Consider the following 16537-nt stretch of genomic DNA (forward strand, 5'->3'; position numbering starts at 1 on the left):
CATAACCAATACTTCAATTGTTCCCTATTACCGCCGAAATGACATAGTCCTCTATACATGCACTTATATCCATACTAATAACTCATGATCTACAATTATTACCCACCCTGACACTAGATCCTCGAGTTCCTTTCCTCCATTACCGCAAAACTAATTCATAACTTAACATGATATTAATTCCCAACACCCTATGTTCACTGTCTCTATAAAAGATTATGAACTACCTGTAGCTTACAGATCAGTACAACACATGTTCTACAAAACTCTTGCCACAACTATGTCCACAAATGCCTCATCTAATACAAGATCAAAAGTATTCTAACCACCTCTCACAACTGTGTCCCATCGACAAAATATTACTATACCATGACAACCACATGTTCAACTCTCTTCCATATCATACGTTACCCTCACTCCTAAGCCAAAACTAGCAAAAGACATCAATAAACAAAACAATAGTCTATATGTCCAAACGAAACTTACAAGAAACGGCCGTAAACAAAACAACAAACTATATAACTGGTATGCACTTTCAAAAACTCGTATCATAATCATCCTGCCTACTCCACCACAACCGATGACGGCATCGCAACACCACCACCAATAGTCGCACCGCAGCGCGAAAATACTCGCATCACAACACGAAGTACCGTGCCCGGATCACCACGCGGGACACAATAACCACATCGATAGACATCACAAATTATACAATTCCCAATAAACACTGACTCATGACAACTATCCGGACAAGAAAACTTACTCAAAACCGCTTTACTAGATCACAACGCAACATATTACACGGAATAAACAGATAAGAATCTCTTGAACATCGTCCCTACCATTTCACGGAATAAACATATATCACGAATACACATACCAGTATAACTAACCATGCCAGATCTCCCAGATTATCACTTTTGAATATCATCCCATCAGGTTACCGTACCCAACATATATTACAGAACAATCAGATAACAACTTTATAACTATCACACCATACCACTACTCGTGAGGTCAGAACCTCACACAAATATTTATACACATGATAGACCCGTAACCACATCCAACTAGTCAATCCTGAACACGTAAGTTACCACTTGATAAATGTTACCTCTCTCCCGAGCTTAACTCGTATGCCCCTCATTACATATTCTCCCATTCGCATAACCATCACCTCCTGCCAAATATAACCATACCGCTAATACTCAACTACTAGTAACCACCTCCTATAACCACATCTTATACTCTCTCACAACCATACATATCATTTCGGCCTCTATAAAATCAACCTCTTTAAAATGGCTATCTTTACTATTTATCATCACTCTTAACCACTAGTGACAACACCACAATACCACCACTGCTCGTGTAACAAATCTCTTACACTCACCTCTAAATATAACAATTCATTTCCTATCTTCAGTTAGCATTCCAAATAACAACATCAAATCCACCAACAAAATCTACCTCAACATTCTTCCCAATACTATCCTTAATTGTATCGTCAACTAACTCTCCACCAAAATCTCATATCGTGCAGATACTCTACCAACTTCTTACTCCCTTAATTCCTCGAAACTCATGACTAATCATGTTGTCCTGAAACTCCTATATAACCATTAACTCACATCCTCATGATAGTATCGTGCATCTCGACGATTCCTTACTTCTATATCACATAACTCCGGTCAATATTTTTCTCAGCTTACTTTTATCCTTCTTTTCTCTTTACACTCAACAATATCAATTAATAGTTCATCTCCTTACTCCTTGTACCTAACTCTCTAGTAATCCAGTTATCTTTTCGTTGCACCAAAACTCAAATTCCATTATTTCATATCAGTGTCATCTCAATCTTTCTTACCATGGATCTTTTCTCATCATGCTATCACTCACAAACCAAAACTCATTTCATAGCGTTAATTGCCCAAGAAAAGCACACACTAGTTTTACCTCTTAATAAACCAAATCTCCCAAACTCACTCACTATCTACAATTCCACGTCGTGACATGTCTCCATCTTTCACTATATACCACTCTTCTCCATCCTCCTACAACGACCTTTCATTAAATATATTCTTAACCAACACAATCTAACCATCTCCATCCATAATTCCTTACACTTCTCAAGTTTCTACTACCCACATCCTTCATTTCAACCTTTTCATTCTCACGTTCCTTACACTTACATCACTCCTTACTCATATACACTTATCTTTACATTACTCAAATTTGCAATTATATCAGTCACCACGTCTCACGAAACTTGCACCATGCCTCAATCAGCTCATCAAAGTTCCTTTTCTTTTTCCACTTTCCATCACAACCACATATAACTCATGTCCTCCCCACCGAACTCATACCCACCATAAGGTGCCACTCACTACATCATAAGATTGGGTAACTTACGCATCAAGACCGACACACACGTAAAACAATGCATAAAGAAGCAAAATAACACCTTTGAATTAAACATAATATGCAACGAAGTCAACAGATAAGCATATGACCCAAAACAGGGGTCACTAGATCGAGTACAGCCTACTCGATCGAGTAGGCGAAGGTCAGAAGCACGTATAAAAAATTACGTGGGCTACTCAATCGAGTAAGGGTTACTCGATCGAGTAACAAGGGATGCACTCGATCGAGTGAGGGCCACTCGATCGAGTATCCTACGCATTTCTCAACATTGTCCAATTTTCGTAAAACGGTCATATCTCACTCGTTTCTTGGTCATTTTGGGCGTGTGACCTATCGTTAGAATCGTAAAAGATCAAGCTATCACCTCCAATTGGAATCACATCAAAATCATACATACATCTCAAGTTATAACAGTTTAAAAAAAACCTCTCTATAATCGAACAACATAACTATTTGATCTTCTCTTTCAAACAACTTAACATCAACCAAGTGAACAAAAGCGACTCGATACTTGTAAAACCACTATCCCTAACCACATGTTGCTACCTACAAAAAGCCAAACAATAACATCTATCATGCTCATATAACATTCAACTTACCAATCATGTACTACCCGCATGCTTTAACTTTATAACTTTTCGTAAAACAAAACATACTCATACATTACAAATCCTATTTCCATGTTACTAATACAACAATATTACAAATCCACTTCGTCACCTAAACATATTCATAATCACGAAATTCATATTCTCATGCAATTGCCACCCATCTTTTTCAATCAATTCATCCATGTCAACCACATTCTTCATCTAACAAGTGCATATGATACAACATTAGAGAAGTATATGAACTTATTATATAACTTTACGCAAACAAAATTATGTATAGTCATATCACATCCCCTTAATCACATGTTAATAGCATAACCATATTATAAATCATCCATCCTGCAACATCATTATTCATCACATATTATCATATATGTACTACTTTCCTTTTCCACCACATCATTCATCCTTCTCATATACTTTTCCAACAATTCCAAACAACATTGTAAACCAACTATCATACAACATGCTTATTCACAACACTTTATTATATATCCACTTCATCATTTTCCAACATTTCCATACAACACATCATCCAACATACGCAATGGAACATTAATAAACACATAGCGATCACATGACACCCCATAGTGATCGGTTTAAAGTTGTAGGGCGAGTTCGCGACTTTAGGACGTCTCCCAAGTCTTTGCATTAGCTCCTAACAACTCCAACTCGGGTTCATTTTATTTTGACTCCCTCAGTTCATTGGGTTCATTAGTTACAGGTTCCAAAATTCTCTCTCTGATACCACTTTGTAACACCCCCATACTCCAAGTGTCTTACCAGGACCACTTAAAGCATGAGAATGCTACCTTAATCTCGGTTACCCGAAGCAATGTATATCAAATAGACCATAAAAGAACGTACTTTAATAAATAAGTTTAAGTGACTACATAACAAAACCAACCGTAAAGTAAAGTACAACTGTTCTAAAACCAATTACAGCTGAAGTAACAAAAGTATAAAGACAACACAACAGAAGACTACTATCAGACTCGTGGCAACTTCATCCCCAGCTAATCCCGCGGGCATCCATAGTATACCTGCTCACCACCTCCGAATGGATCATCACAGTTTTTAAAACATTTAAACAGGGTCAGTACTGATTACATAAAACAAACAGCTGCAATAAAACAACATTAAAAACCAAACCAATCCACCAACTCCGTCACATCATCACACAGCTAACTACACGCTAAAGTGTGTAGTCCTGCCAGAATACTCATCGCAACAAGTATTCCACATCGCAAGTGAGGGACCACAGTCGTTCACACCTAAGCCCCGCTCATCTCATCCGAGCGATAAACTCATGTTCCTTAATGTGCACATCCCCTCTGTGGCGGGTTCCACATAGGGCGAATCAAGGGCGTGAAGTCACTCCCGCAAGTGACTCCACTCAGCCAAGGACGCACCCCGAGAACCACAGACAGTTATACAACAATCACATTATACAATCACAATCACCAAATACCAATTCCTTTATAATAATCAATCAACAACAATAAAACAATCACCAACAATCAACAATGCCACGTAAACAATACTAAGTAGGGAAACCCTACCTGGAATAGCAACCACAAGATCGTCACAACAGCTAAACAGAAATGTCCCTCTACGAATCCTCCTCCTATAACACATATTCATATAATTATCACCCAATCCATACAATGCACCCAACCCCCCCAAATCTACCCAATTAGGGTTTTAACCAAACTCAACGAAATACTATTAAAATTCTACAATAAGCTTACCCTTGACCCAACGATTACAACGGCGTAAAGAGCACGACGATCCAACCACCTTAGCCTTTGGGATTTGTTAATAACGTGACGAATGCGAACTGCGTAACTCTTTTCTCTTCTCTTGAAAGGTTTTAAGAAGTAAAAATGATTAAGAATAAGAGTAAATTATCAACAACTCACTTTTAAAATACACTTTTTAAAATTTACTCCCTTTTAAAAAAAAAAGTTTAAAAATTACACTCATAATATTGCAAAAATTTAGAAATTGCTCCCAAACCCCTACTTTTACATTTTTATGACAAAAATGCCCCTTATTTTATTTCTTATATAACGAGTACGGTGGTGAAGTTTGGCGGATGATTGTGGTGGTTAGCTGTGGAGTCCTTGGGTGGTTGAAGGGTGGGCATAGTTGTAATGGAGTTGGGTAGTAATATGAAAATTTTTAAAAAAATAAGGGGTATTTTTGTCATAAAAATGCAAATATAGGGGTTTGGTAGCAATTTTTAAATTTTTGCAATATTTTGGGTGTAATTTTTAAACTTTTTTTTAAAAGGGAGTAAGTTTTAAAAAGTGTATTTTAAAAGGGAGTTATTAATAATTTACTCTAAGAATAATGACGAAAGCCTTTCATATTAATCTTGCGTTATTAGCAAAACAAGTCTAAAACAACCCGTAATACGCACTTACTCGATCGAGTGCCACATTTAGAGTACCCATAAGACATGGAATTGGTGTAAAACCTAAGTTCCGCAAAAAAAAAACTAGATTCTTTTAGGAAAATATTTTAGGAAAATATTTTTATTTTTTTAGTTAAAACTAGATTTTTTATGGGTATTAAAAAAAAACATGGAATTGGTGTAAAACCTAGGTCTCGTTTGGTTGCCCTCTCAAAAATGGGTGAATTGGAAAATCCCATGATTTGGAAAAATGAGGGATGTTTGGTTACCCCAAATCATGGGATTTTCTTTTTCCCATGAATTCCCAACTCCTCCATAATGGAGGAGTTTAATTACCTAGCCCTCCCTGGTAATTGAAAAAACTCACGTCATTTAATTTCAGGATGTCAACCAAACGAGTTTTGGGCAATTCACATGAATTGGCCAATTCACGTGTTTTGTAAAATCATGGGATATTAATTCCCGTATGGCAACCAAACGAGACCCTAATTTCCGCAAATTCCCAAACCCTCATCCATAGTTCCCCAGTCATCTTCATTGCACTTGGATTGGATTACTCTAATCTTCAGGTTTTAATCTCTTTATTCCTCTCTTTTCTTTTTCGTTTCGGTTTCGGTTCGATTTCGATTAAACACTCTCTTAAATTCCTGCAAAATCAAGCCTCGTAAATCCCTAATTCATGTCATTTTTGATCAACTAGTGCTCTTGATTGTATGTTTAATGAGTTTCAATGTTTGATAAGCTGATTTTTTTTTAAATTACTGTTGATTGTAATAATTGATTTATTTTCAATCGTACTGACATTGTGGAGCAGTAAAGATGTAGGATTAGTTTAAGTTGATTTGTCGTTGAAAAGATTGTTGCCCCTTTTTTCGAAGAGAAAAATCATAACTTTGAGTGTATTTCAGTGTGATTGTTCTGAAAGTCTGAATGCTGATTGATGTTCTTGAGTTTAATTAGAAATCTGATTCCTTTAGATCGAGTGGATGAGATATTCGGTTCGTTTGAGATTGATAATGTATAATCCTACTATTTAGACCGATATCAATGTTGATTCGCCTGCACAATCACTCGGGTTTTATCTTTCGTCTGTGGGAATTTGAAGCTGGTAACAAGACCCACGGGATTATGCTCTTGTGGTGCATAAACTGGTCTTTTGTGCGGGAAGTTACGAGTTTGTGGAGAGCAAACTTCTATGTGTATCGCGGGCATGTTTGAAGCTTGTATTGTGTCTTTGACTCTTTGGTGAGCAGTATTAAGGCTTCTTAACCAGTTACCCTTTTAGATGGAGGGATTTGGTGGGGGACACAGGGGGCAATTTTCTCTTTGTTTAGCTAGTTGGGTTGAGGGAAATGGGGGATCCATATTCTTTCTCCAAGCTGAATCAACGAAGGACAGATTTGTAAGTAAAACATCCATGCTCCCCCCCCCCCCCTCCCTCTCTCTCTCTCTCTCTCTCTCTCTCTCTCTCTCTGCCCACCCTCCATCGCCCTCTCCTCCATCCCTCATAATTTTCTATCAAGCAAAGTCTTGATGTAGGTGTGTTTGGTTAGAAATATAAACTTCTATTGTGTCTCGGTGACTCTTTGTAGTAGCAACAAGAGCAAATGGAAGCGACATTCTGTTCAGTGTTTGTTAATAATATACTTTCCTCAGCATATCTCTAATAATTCACTAATTTTCAGCATCAGAAGCCGTTGATCTATTTGAAATCCAGGAACAATGGGGATCATAGAAAGGATCAAGGAAATTGAAGCCGAAATGGCTCGGACACAGAAAAATAAAGCCACAGGTGTGTATTTCATGATGGGGATCTTGCAGGATTGATGCTGTTCGCTCTTTTTTATCGGGTTGTCTTTATTTTGGACTGAGTGGCAACTTCTTGTTGTAATACATGGAAGTAAAACAGAAATACAATAATGTTTGACATCCTTTGTCATCTTGCTTTGGTCTAGTATCGCTAGTACCCTTTCTTCTTCTCTGCCTTATAAAGCGCTCTTAAGTTTTTTTTTTTTTTTGCTAGAGTTCAGGCCGTAATAGTCACTATGTAAGGTTTATTTAGTTGGGTTATGTCTGTCTGTGATACACATATTTTATTTGTTCTTTGTACTTCTTTATGCTTAAGGTTCTTATAATATTCTTTGCAGAATATCATTTGGGTCAACTGAAAGCAAAGATAGCAAAGCTGAGAACCCAACTGTTAGAGCCTCCTAAAGTATGTTTTTATCAATGTTGCCTTTCTCTATAACAACATACTCTCCCTTTTCAATGCCTCACGTCCTTTGATCCGGGGATTTGTTTCATCCTTGTTTCTAATTGCTCGTTGAACTTTCGATTAGGGATCCAGTGGAGGAGGAGATGGTTTTGAAGTTACAAAGTTTGGACATGGACGTGTCGCACTTATTGGTTTTCCAAGGTTATCTATCTGGAAGAATATATTCGATTATAATGATGTCATTTAAAAATGTGATTCTAATTGACACAAACCCAAGTTATCTCGTAAAATGGGGAGATGATGCACCAGAAAAGGGAATGGTCGGGATAGCTCAGCTGGTAGAGCAGAGGACTGAAAATCCTCGTGTCACCAGTTCAAATCTGGTACCTGGCACATTTGTGTTTTTTTTATTCTATACCTAGAAATTGACGACTATGAGTCGATATACAAGTCGAGATCATGACACATAAGTAAGTTATTTAGCTAGTTATCGTGCGAAATACCCCATCTATCTAAAAACTGGATGGGTAGATAGTTTAAAAAAGAAACCCTTTTTTTAGGGTTTTAATTTTTTGCTGCTATTGGGTGATTCCCAGATTCTTTTCTTGTATTCACATGTGGTAAAGACTTAGATGAAGGAAACTATTACACATGTTCCTGATTATTCTCTTTCTTTCTGCAGTGTGGGAAAATCTACACTCCTAACCACGTTGACTGGAACCCATTCTGAAGCCGCCTCTTATGAATTTACAACACTTACATGCATTCCTGGGATTATTCACTACGACACCAAAATTCAGCTGCTTGATTTGCCTGGAATTATTGAGGGTGCTTCTGAAGGGAAGGGGCGTGGAAGGCAGGTGAATGAAACAGCTCTAGTGCTACTACATGTATCTTTTAGTGTATAGATGGTAACTTGATCCCATTAACCGGGAACTCAAGGATCACCGAAATCACTATGAGATACATGGATATTGTTTTCTAAAAACTGCATGGCTGGTTCTTGTCAATATTACCCCTTTTGGTAACTTTTAGGTATTTGACAATTTTTCTTATTTTAGGTTATTGCTGTGGCCAAATCATCTGATCTTGTACTTATGGTTCTTGATGCTTCAAAAGTAAGTTACTGATACTGTGGATGCTTGTTTAAGTATTTGGTCTATGAATTTGAGCGAATTTTTCAGAAACATAAAAGTGATCCCCTTTAGTGCGCCTTGTACCTGATAGAGTGATTTTAAGCAGTACCTTTACCACTCACTTTGTCAATGTGTGAGATTCTTCCACCCCCATAAAATGAGGCTTTTTTATTTTTGGTATTTTGTTCACTAGTCGTTAGTTGATGGTTTTTGATACAATTATTTATTTATCTATTCTGTCGTGTTTGCTTTAGAGTGAGGGACATCGACAGATATTGACAAGGGAACTGGAAGCTGTGGGACTGCGTCTCAACAAGAAGCCCCCTAACGTAATACTCTCTTTTTTCATATTTTGCTAAGTGAATTCCAAGTCAATTTACTCAGCCATGTTTGGATACTACTGCCAATGGCCCAATACATAAAGATTTTACCTGGCATTTTCTGTATGATTCATCTAGCTTTTTTGCAAGAGTGAGTCATAAACAAGAATATTTCATCATTTTCTTTGGGCTCCACAGCACTGGATTCTTTTCTACTGCATGCTGATATTTTAGTTCTTGCTTCAGTCAATTGGTTCTCGCACATGTAGCTGTTGGTGCTTCGTGCTGTTTACAAATGAGACCGATGTATTCATCACTCGTTCCAATGAAAATATGTTATTGTTTTTTTTAATTGACCTCAACTTGATACGAGGAAGTATGCGTTCAACTAAATTCTTGCTCGTCGTGCTAACTTGTGGTTCATTGTCAGATATACTTCAAAATAACAGTACAATGCCTTTGACCCATGTTGATGAGAAGCTTTGCTACCAGATTATCCACGAATATAAGATCCATAATGCAGAGGTATTATCTTAAACTTTACTGTGACAACAACAACAACAACAACAACATCAGAGCCTTAATCCCAAAATGATTTGGGGTCGGCTGACATGAATCATCATTTCGAACCGTCTATGGGTGAACGCACGCCTCAAAATGCGAATAAAAATGGGAAGATAAAAAACAAAAGGGAGAACGAAAATGTAATGGAAAGTCAAGGTGAGCTTAGGGGTTTTAAAATCGAATTCCGTCTTTCTTTTATAAAAACTTAAAATTTAAATCGAGAGAAAAGGTTAAAACGATTTTTAAAAACCGAAATAGAGTTAAGGATCCGGAATGAACCAGGTAAAATCTATAAGAAAGTGGTTGTTGAAAAAGTGTGTAATAAAGGAGAGAAAAATAAATAAATTAATTTCTTTAAATTAAATAAATAAAAAAAACACTAAATCTGTCAAAAAACATCAAATACTAAAAATCCACATGTATCCTTTCCCTCCATTGTGCCCTCTCCGTCACCATACTCTCCTCAAGTCCCCGAACTCTCATATCGTGCTCTATCACTCTCAACCATGTCCTGTCTCGGTCTTCCTCTCTCCTCTAGGGACCTTTTTCTCGTTCTCCAAGTCTCCAACCTCCTAATCAAAAGGCGTCCATAGGTCTCCTTCTCACATGGCCAAACTATCTTAGTCGGTTTTCCATCATCTTGTCCTCTATTGGCGCCACTTTTACCTTTTCCCTAATCACCTCATTCCTTAACCGATCTTTCCTTGTATGTCCGCACATCCACCTCAACATGCGCATCTCCGCCACACTCATCTTTTGAATGTGACAATGTTTCACGGCCCAACACTCGGAGCCGTAAAGTAGGGCAGGCCTAATTGCCGTGCGATAAAATTTTCCCTTTAATCTTTGGGGCATATCTTTATCGCATAGAAACCCTGAAGCACTCTTCCATTTCAACCATCCCGCTTTAATTTTGTGAGCCACATCTCCGTCTAACTCCCCATCTTTTTGAATAATAGATCCTAGATATCTGAAGAAATCCGAACCCTCAACAACATTCCCATCGAAAATAATACTCCCCGCCTCTGTCGATCTCAACCCCGCCACCTTAGTGAACTGACACCTCAAATACTCAGTCTTACTCGAGTCTCTAAAGTCTGCCTCCACAATTCCAACTTTCTCTCCACCCCCTCTTTTGTCTCATCAATCAACACAATATCATCAGCAAACATCATACACCAAGGGATGTCGTCCTGAATATCCCTTGTCAACTCATCCATAACTATAGCAAAGAGAAAAGGACTAAGTGCGGAACCTTGATGCACCCCGATGGTAATAGGAAATTCTTCCGTTCTCCCAACATTAGTGCGAACACTTGCACTAGCCCCCTCATACATGTCCTTTATGAGGTCAATATATTTTCGCGACACACCCTTTCTCGCCAAAGCCCACCAAAGTACTTCTCTTGGTACCCTATCATATGCCTTTTCCAAGTCAATAAAAACCATATGCAAATCCTTCTTCTTGCCCGATGGTATTCCATCAACTGTCTCATGATAAAAATCGCATCCATAGTCGATCTCCCGGGCATAAATCCAAATTGGTTTTCCGAGATGTCTACATATCTCCTAAGCCTTTGCTCGATTACCCGCTCCCATAACTTCATTGTATGACTCATAAGTTTAATTTCCCGATAATTGGAACACTCTTGGACATCACCTTTGTTCTTGTACAAAGGGACAAGAGTGCTTTTCCTCCAAGCCGATGGCATCTGGTTGCTCCTCCAAATCTTGTTGAAGAGCATGGTTACCCATTCAATCCCTTTCTCCCCGAAGCACCTCCAAACTTCTATGGGTATACCATCCGGTCCCTCTGCTTTCTTTGACCCCATCTTCCTTAACGCCTTTCTAACTTCACTCTTTTGTATTCTACGCACAAATTCCCGATTAACCATGCTTGGTGTTACCTCTACATCCCCAAAACCTTGTTCCCGATGTCCATTGAATAAATTATCAAAGTAAGAACTCCATCTAGCCTTTATCTCGTTATCCCGAACTGAACCTTGTCGTCCATATCTTTCACACACCTAACTCTCCCAATATCTCTCGTCTTTCGGTCTCTTATGCGAGCCAGTTTATAGATATCCTTCTCTCCTTCTCTCGTGTCCAACCTGGCATACACTTCTTGGTTAACTTTTGCCCTCGCATCCCGTACGGCCTTTTTAGCGGCTCGTCTAGCCTCCTTGTACTTTTCAAAGTTCTCATCACTCATGCATTTCCCCAGAACCTTATAGCATTCACGTTTAGTCTTTATCGCTTGTCTCACCACATCGTTCCACCAAGATGTGTCCTTACTGATGGTCTATTCCCTTTAGATTCCCCTAATACCTCCTCGCCAAATCCTTTACAACATGCTCCAATTTATCCCACGTTGCATCAATATCTTTCTCCTCGCAATCCGACCAAATATCGCTACGTCCAACCTTATCCAAAAACGCTTGTTGGTTTCCCCCTTGTAGCTTCCACCACTTGATCCGTGCCTCACCGGTTATCTTTCTCTTCCTCAAGTCTCTCTTACCCCGAAAATCAAGAACCACTAGTCTATGTTGTGTTGCGGCACTTTTCCCGGGTATGACCTTGCAATCGGTGTACTCTTTCCTCCACACATTCCTTACCAAAAGGAAGTCAATTTGACTAGCATTACCTCCACTTCTATAAGTCACCAAATGAGAATGTCTTTTCTCGAACCAAGTGTTCATTATACCCAAGTCATATGCCAAAGCAAAATCTAATATGTCACTTCCTGCTTCATTTCTCTCCCCGAACCCAAAACCCCCATGAATGTTCTCAAAGCCAACTCGACTAGTACCCACATGCCCATTGAGGTCACCACCAATGATCAATTTCTCTCCAATAGGGACTCGTTCTACAACCTCTTCCAAATCTTCCCCGGAAGGCTCGTCGAAAAGAAGCATCCAAACCTACTTGAGGTGCGTAAGCGCTTATAACCGTCACCACCTCATCCCCGACTACAAGCTTAATACTCATAATCCTATCACTCTTTCTCGATACTTCTACCACATCATCAATGTAATCTTTATCAATGACAATACCCACTCCATTACGACTTTTGTCTTTACCCGTGTACCAAAGCTTATAACCCCAAGGCGCTATCACCCTTGCTTTATCTCCGACCCACTTTGTCTCTTGTAGACACATTATATGCACTCTCCTCCTTTTCATAACCTCCCCTACCTCGGCTAATCTCCCCACAAAGAGCCAACATTCCAAGTACCAAACCGTAACCTACTACCCTTCCTAGAGTCATGTCCTGATTTCTTTACCCGCTCTTGACCATGCTTCCTAGATCCAAACCTATTTGACACCACACCCATACTTCGAGGTGGCGCGCCGCTTTTGGGCGACGACCTAACAACCCTTGCATATTTTTCACTACACCCGGGTCTAGAAGATGTAGCGCACCCTTGCCTATTTAACACCACCCCCAGATGTAAAGATGGCGCGTCGCTTCCGGGCGACGACCTAGCAACCCTCACATACTTATCACTACACCCGGGTCTAGGAAGCAACTCCTTTGCTATAGATTTATGATTAAGCTTTGTTTCTTTTCTGATGTAAAATTTAGTGAAAGGAAATATCTTCTCACTAGCCTTCCTTCATGGTATATATATCTCTTTCTGCGGTATATTTTCTTGTAAGGACCCTTGTATAGGTTCCGTCGGAGACGTGAAGCTATTGCTCTAATAAGAAACTTATCATTGGTGCATTTGTTTCTTAACAATACCCTAAGGTTGTCAGCTAGGACTATTGGCGTTTCAAGAACTTCTATCGAATTCGGCTCTTCTACCAAAGCCAGGTTTCTAAATAGATCGTGTCTCCTTAGGGGCTGCTTGGGATGAAGGTAATTGTTATGTGAGTTACAGACCTCTAAACAAGAAAAAAATGGAGAATAGTGGTGGCAGAGGATGAAATTGATGAAGGGAGGAAAATAGTTACCCCATAAAGAGTGGTCATAATAACCCATCTCCCTCCGTGCTAATGGGGTAATGCATTACGCCAACATAGATAGACCCCCCCACTTTTCACCATCCACTATCACCACTTGTTCCTCTTTCTGTTTGTGATAAGCTTTATTCCCTCATAACATTAACCGGCATCCCAAGCAAACCTTTACCTTTAGAAGGGCCAAAGGGTGTCTTATGCTCTATGGGAGGGTGGGGGGAGAACTCGTCGGCGTGGATTCTCGTAGAGGCAAGCCACCTATGCAACTGTTAAGAGGCTGTTATAACTTGCTGCTACTGCCTTTTAACATGGAATATAGGCAACGTGCCAACAGTGATTCTTATATTGATGTTCAAGAATTAGTCAAGGAGCGTAAGCACATTCATTACTTTTCAACCTTATAGAACATCGAAATTTTCTTACCTTAATCATGTTATTTCTAGAGCCCTCAGATGTGCGCAGTGATTTGTGCGTGTGTTGATATCGAATTTTCTAGCCTTATAAAACATCGAAATTTTCTTACCTATTCAGTTAATGTTTGTTTCTTGCTTCTTGCTCCAGGTGTTGTTCCGTGAGGATGCATCAGTTGATGATCTCATTGATGTGATTGAAGGGAACCGTAAATATATAAAATGTGTATATGTATACAACAAGATAGATGTTGTTGGTATCGATGATGTTGACAGGCTAGCCAGGCAACCAAATTCTATCGTCATTAGTGCCAATATGAGGGTACCATTCTGAAAAGCTTCCTTCAATTCAAGTATCAAACATAGTAATTTGAATTTGCCCTAGAGGCCTAGAGTCCATATATTGTTACAGTTGATTGGTTATTTGGTTGTGCACTTTGTGACAACATTATGTTTTGATTGACACTGACGTTCAATTCCTTTTTTTTTGTGAACAGCTGAATTTGGATAGACTACTGGCAAAGATGTGGGAGGAGATGGGACTAGTTAGAGTTTATACAAAGCCTCAAGGCCAGCAACCAGATTTCTCTGAACCCTGTGGTTCTTTCAATGGTATGTCTTATCACAAATCTTCTGAGGCGGTCTTAGATCTGACCAACCTAACCTCTTAATCCTATAACTAAATGAGTACATTAGGGTCTGAGTTGTTTCACGATCTCACGTGAGACTATCTCATACAAGACTCACTCAATCTCACATTCGGAGTTTAGGGTTCACACTTTATAGCTTATGCTGCCATTTTCCATGTGTGGGCTGTTGATCTTGTAACATTACTGTTGGTCACACAGCCGACATTCTTCTAATTTATTTGATACTTCTTTCTTATTCGCCTCTAGGATCGGGGTGGCTGCACGGTCGAGGATTTCTGTAACCATATACACAGAACGCTGGTGAAAGATCTGAAGTATGCACTGGTTTGGGGCATTAGTGCGAGGCATTATCCTCAGCACTGTGGACTCGATGTTGTCCAAATTGTTAAAAAGAAGGTTAGTGTGCTTTCTTCATTTCAGTCAAAAGTTTTAGCATATATTAAATGCGATTTGGCTGCAAATCCCGGATGCGAATCTGTTGCACACTGCCATTCTAAAATTTATATTTCTGGATATTTCTGCCCTAACATGAAGCGTCATTTTCTGCAGTAGCATTTTTTCTGTTGCAAGTAAAAAAACTCACCCATGGAACCCAGCATTGCTTATTGATTACTCTGTAGTTGTGTAATTAAATCGTAATTTATGTTTCCCAGGAGATAGATGAAGGGGGGAGAGGGCGATTCAAGTCGCACTCAGATGCCCTGGCAAGAATTTCTGACAGACAAAAGAAGGCCCCTCTCAAAAATTAAGATGAGTTCGTTATTCCTCATTTATTCTCGAGGAAAACCTGAGGTTGACAACGTTGAATCGAAAATCTTTCAGGAGGTATTACTCATTGGAGCGGCCCATTACTCATTTTTGTTCTCAGATTACCAGCTCCACTAGTCATTTGTTGTAATTTTACGCACTCAATGTCAGCTGTAATCACTACGGAACGACACCGTTGTATGAGTGTTAACTCAAACTAAATTATTGTGAAACCGTCCTTTTGAAGATTTTGTATGAACTTTTAACACATTTTGCCTTTAAGACTCCATAAGAAAATAACCTTTTTGACATAGCAAATACTGTTGAATACAGAAGTGCCGCATACAAATTCACTCTGATGTTTAGGTGTATCCCTGAAAAGTATCGGTATAAGAATCCGTGAATATAAGATTCAGACGATAATGAGTGTAAAATCATCAGACATGGCCGAGATGTTTCTGGTGCCATATTATCTCACAGCAATGAGTTTTTTCATTTGACCATTCTTTTTGTTGCGCTTTTCTTTGTTTTTACTTATAGCATGTGTTTTTTTGGTCACCTTTTTTTTTTTTTTTTTTTTTTATTTATCATCGCATTACATTTTTTTAAGGATAAGGTGGTTTAGATGAGTTCCTTTCGGATACGCTATTATCTTGCAGTAGGATTTACTATATATGGACAAATAAGTTGCTTTCTTTTTATGGTCTTTTTATGTATCCAATGTACTGAATTGAGGGTATATAAGATTTACAAATGAAGTAAAAAAATTAGAATAATGTGACTTATTTTTTATTTGTCTTATATATTTTTTTTAAAAGAAACCTAAAATATAAAATATATTCTCATATTTAATTTGCTTTAATAATTAAAAAGACACATTTTAATGTTTGAGCATTAACTTGTGTTTAATGCTACAAGTTCCTTGAACTTTTTCTTTTTTTATAGAAGATGATGTGGCTTTTTAAAAAAGGGAATGATGCAATGTTGTTAATTATCTTACCTTTTTATTATATTTATAGATAGATAGATAAGTAAATTAAATCTAACAATAAATTGATAATATGTGGATAATAATATTGTCA

General features: G+C 38.5%; 1 non-coding gene and 1 pseudogene across 1 annotated transcript; both read left to right on the plus strand.

Annotated features, from left to right (window-relative positions):
* Positions 1-5935: 5935 nt before the first annotated feature.
* LOC141633703 (developmentally-regulated G-protein 2-like) lies at positions 5936-15573 on the plus strand (annotated as a pseudogene).
* On the plus strand, positions 7987-8059 carry TRNAF-GAA (transfer RNA phenylalanine (anticodon GAA)). Its single transcript has one exon. It is a non-coding gene; the product is annotated as a tRNA-Phe (tRNA).
* Positions 15574-16537: the final 964 nt, after the last annotated feature.

This window comes from Silene latifolia, chromosome Y, assembly GCF_048544455.1.
Source record: "Silene latifolia isolate original U9 population chromosome Y, ASM4854445v1, whole genome shotgun sequence".
Taxonomy (NCBI): domain Eukaryota; kingdom Viridiplantae; phylum Streptophyta; class Magnoliopsida; order Caryophyllales; family Caryophyllaceae; genus Silene; species Silene latifolia.